This window comes from Melanerpes formicivorus, unplaced genomic scaffold (assembly GCF_026170545.1).
Source record: "Melanerpes formicivorus ecotype bairdi unplaced genomic scaffold, bMelFor1.0.p_v2 SCAF_134, whole genome shotgun sequence".
NCBI lineage: Eukaryota > Metazoa > Chordata > Aves > Piciformes > Picidae > Melanerpes > Melanerpes formicivorus.
Window position 1 is genome coordinate 518,074 of NW_027142486.1, and position 3,916 is coordinate 521,989.

The 3,916-nt window shown below is 63.7% G+C and overlaps 1 long non-coding RNA gene across 1 annotated transcript; it reads right to left on the reverse strand.

Moving 5' to 3' along the window:
• Positions 1-2,193: 2,193 nt before the first annotated feature.
• LOC137456643 (uncharacterized) lies at positions 2,194-2,651 on the reverse strand. The gene is made up of 3 exons (XR_010991064.1): positions 2,563-2,651; positions 2,348-2,439; positions 2,194-2,251 (listed from the first exon to the last, which is right to left on the reverse strand). It is a non-coding gene; the product is annotated as an uncharacterized lncRNA (long non-coding RNA).
• Positions 2,652-3,916: the final 1,265 nt, after the last annotated feature.

A 3,916-nucleotide genomic window follows, 5' to 3' on the forward strand; every position in this document is an offset into this window, starting at 1 on the left:
GGAGCTGGAGGCAGCTGCCGCTGGCAGCCGGCTGGCGCTGCGGGGGCTGCCGGCCTGGGGGGGCAGCGAGCTGCGGGGCAGTGCCGGCGCTGCCTGGCTGCGGGGGCTGCTCCCTGCCATCGGGGCTGTGGCTCGGCTGCCCTGCTGGCATCTCCGGGGCCGGCTGTAGGCTTGGTCCTGGGCGCGGCGCTGCAGGCGGGAGCCGACTCGCACCCACATGGGCCCAGGGGCGGCACAGCGGCTGCTGCCCTCGGGCCATGCGCAGCTCTGCAGAGGCCCCGATCCGGCCTGGCTGGCACAGCTGGGGGCAGCAGTCTCACAGCTGGCGCTGGAAGCTGCAAAGAGAAGCAGGAGGGTGAAGAGCACAGCCTGCATGGCTGCGGCAGGCCAGGCCAGAGCAGTGCCCCGGCCCTGCTGCAGCAGAGGGGCTCTGCCAAGCCAGCCTGGGCACTCGGTGCCAGGACAGCAGCCCAGGGGCACCCCAGGGCTCTGGTTCTTACCAGTGCTGGGGCCAGCACAGCCTTGGCACTCCCAGCTGTCTGCATCGTCCCTCAGGCTGGAGCAGCTCCTGTGGCTTCCTTCAGCAGCACAGGAGCTGCACAGAAGCAGCTGCCAGGGCCTGGGGAAGCAAAGGGGTTGCTGGCTGGGAGGACAAAGTGACAGCAGCAGGGCAGTGTCCAGCAGGGCTCTGCATCTTGCAGCTTCTGCTTTGAGCCCTAGGCCAGACACAGCCCTTGTGCAGGGGCCTGAGGTGCAGTGTTGGGGACTTACCCCTCGACCTCTGCCCGTTCCCTGCCGCCTGGGCACAGGCACTGGCTGGCATCGCACCGGCTGTGCCTTGCCAGGAGGCTTTCCACTGCCTCAGCAGTCTCCCATGCAGGTGGTCTGATGGAGAAAGGAAAGTTGCTGAGTGCTTGCTGGCCCAGCATGGGGCAGCTGCAGGGTGTCCCTTGCCTGCCCCCTGCCCCGTTTCCCACTCCCCCTGCAGCTGAAGCCAGCCTCATCAGACAGTGGAGGCTGAGGAGCGCATGGGTAGCCCCCGGCCTGGCACAGCCCTGGCACCCTCCTTGCTTGTGAGCTGTGGAGAAAAGCAACCAACCTGCTGGGGATGCGGATGCCCATCCTGAGCATTTCCTGCTGGAACAGCTCTTTGTCCCTGCAGAGCAGGCACTGGAAAGCTGAAATGCCAGCACGCAGCGCATGGCCCTGCAGGAGGAACAGGAGGAGCATGAGGGAGGCCCTGGTGCTGCCGAGACCCTGCCGTGCCCCTGGGCTGCGGGGGCAGCTGGTACCTGGATGCAACGCCTGTGGAACCAGGCGTGCTGGCACGCTGGGCATCCCATGGTGCTGTAGGACTTGCTGTCATCCACAGCCTCTAAGCAGAGCAGGCAGTCGGTGTGGGGCTCTGGGTCCCTGTCCACCGCCTGCTGTGGGCGGTGCTGGGAGCAGAAGCCACTGTGGGGAAGAGCAAAGGGCTGGGCAAGCTGTGTGGTGCTGGCTCCTTCCCTGCTGCTGAGGAGGATGGCAGAGGAGGGGTGAAGGAGCCCCAGGGCTCGGCCAGCTCTGCCTGTGCCTGTGCCTGTGCCTGGCCTTGGGCAGAGGCCCAGCAGGCTCCTTTCTGGTTTGCCTGAAGCTGGCAGGAAGGGGAGGGCAGGTGAGGAGCCTCCCTGGGCAGGGCCCTCAGCGCTTACCTGAAGCAGTCGAAGTATTGAGTGATGCATTCACCCCGCAGGGCGCAGGGCAGGTGGAAGCTTCGCCCACAGCTCAACTCCCAGCAGTCGATGGTAGCTCCACTCCTGCCACAGACACAGCAGATCTGGGAAGAGCACAGCAGCCTCCATCAGCATCTGCTCAGCACCTCCACAGCCAGCCCCTCGCCCCTTGGCAGGGTGCCGTAGATCCCCACTGCTGTCGACAGCCCCAGCTCCGCCTGGCACATGAGCCTCTGTGCAGCTGCTGGCAGCAAGACTTTTGCCCCAGAGCTGCTGGGAAGGGCTGGGCTTGCTTTCTTGGGCTCTTGGCTGAGCTCCTGCAGTCCTTGGGCTTGGACTCAAGCAGGGCTTAGACCCTTCCAACCTCCACTGCACTGTGATACTGTGCTACTGTGAAACCTCTCCTGGCACCAATCTCCCTGGTTTTGCCAGGTCCTCACCTTCTGTGCTGCATTGTTGATTACTCTTTGGATATGAGAGAAGCAGTAGCCCACCCAGCCTGGTACGGAAACGACAGCATAAAGGTCACTGGCAAAGTACTGTAGGAGAGAAGAGAGAGCAGAGAAGGAGCTGCTGAGGAGAGTGTGGCAGGGCCAGGCTGTGGGAGGGCAGGAGGGAGCCCCTGAGGCACTCACCAGGCAGCAGTCATGGACACACAGCCCGTCCTGCTGTCTCTTCCATCCATAGAGTTCGGGGTCCAGCTCTGCCTGCAGGCACAGCTGGCAGGCTGCAGGGGACAGAGTGAATGGCAGAGGGCTGAGCACTTCTGTGGGGCCAGGGGAAGCCTGCCAGAGGACTTTGTGCCCAAGCAGCCCTGTGCCAGGCTGTGGGAGGGAAGCTTTGCCCTCACCTTGCTGCCTTGGGTTGGTGGCCATCTCGTTCCTGGCACTCGTCACCGCTGAGCCTTTGGAGTGTCCCTGACACCGCAGTGCTGAGGCTTCTCCTCCAAGTGCTCCTCTGCTGACTCTGAGGGAGAAGCAGCACAGGGCTGAGGGAGCAGCAGGACACAGCTGGGCCTGCAGCACAGGCCCTGAGCTCTGAGCTCTGGGCTCCAGTCCTCCCTCAGCAGCCCCCTGCCAGTCCTGTCCCTCCCCTGCCCTCTGCTCACCTCACCAGGTGCAACTGACCAAGGCCCTGAGCACAGTGCTCCCTTTTCTAGGCCATCTCCACAGGTCACCGTGGCCATTGTGCCATCAGCACTCTCCTGGGCGCACCCCACCCCTGGCCACCACACCGTTGCCCAGCAGCCCGGAGGTGGCCCAGGAGCCCCCTGCTTGCCAGAGCTGGGGCTGCTGCTTCTGTCTTCCAGCAAGGCAAGAAAGAGGAGCAATTCCACCTGCTGAGCTCAGGGGCCAGGGAAAGGTGGAAACTTCCCAGCCCTGCCTGGCTGGCACTGCGGGGGGCAGCCGGCTCAGAGCTGCCATTGGCAGCTGCAAAGAGAAGCAGGAGGCTGAAGGGCACAGCCTGCATGGCCTTGTCAGGAGGCCTTCAACTGCCTCAGCACTCTCCCATGCAGGTGGTCTGATGGAGAAATGGGGCAGCTGCAGGGAGTCCCTTGCCTCCCCCCTACCCTGTCTCCCGCTCCCCCTCTAGCTGAAGCCAGCCTCATGGCAAGTGGAGGCTGAGGAGTTCAGCGGCAGCCCCTGGCCTGGCACAGCCCTGGCCCCTTCCTGTCTTGGGAGCTGGGCAGAAAAGCAACCAGCCTCCTGGGGATGTGGAGCCAAGGGGCAGCAGCACTGCGCTGTCCAGCAGAGCTCCAGAGCTTAGTCTCTGTCGCCGAGATCCACATCCTCTGACCCTGAGCACCCTGGGGGTGTCCAGCCTGGAGAGGAGGAGACTCCAGGGAGACCTTAGAGCAGCCTTGGAATACCTGAAGGCATTCTGCAGGATTGCTGCAGAGGGAGTTTTCTCCAGGGTGTCTGGAGTCAGGCCAAGGGGGAATGGTTTGAAGCTGAGGCAGAGCAGGGCTAGACTGGGGGTGAGGAAGTTCTTCAGCAGGAGGCTGGTGAGAGCCTGGAATGGGTTGTGCAGACTGGATGAGGCCCTGGGCAACCAAGTCTAGCTGAAAGGTGTCCCTGCCCATGAGAGGGGGGGTTGGAGTAGACAATCCCTGAGGTCCCTTCCTACCTAAGCCATTCCAGGACTGTGAGCTGTGCTCAATGCCTCTGCTGTAAGAGCTTTCCTGTGTGGGGCTGAGGACAGAG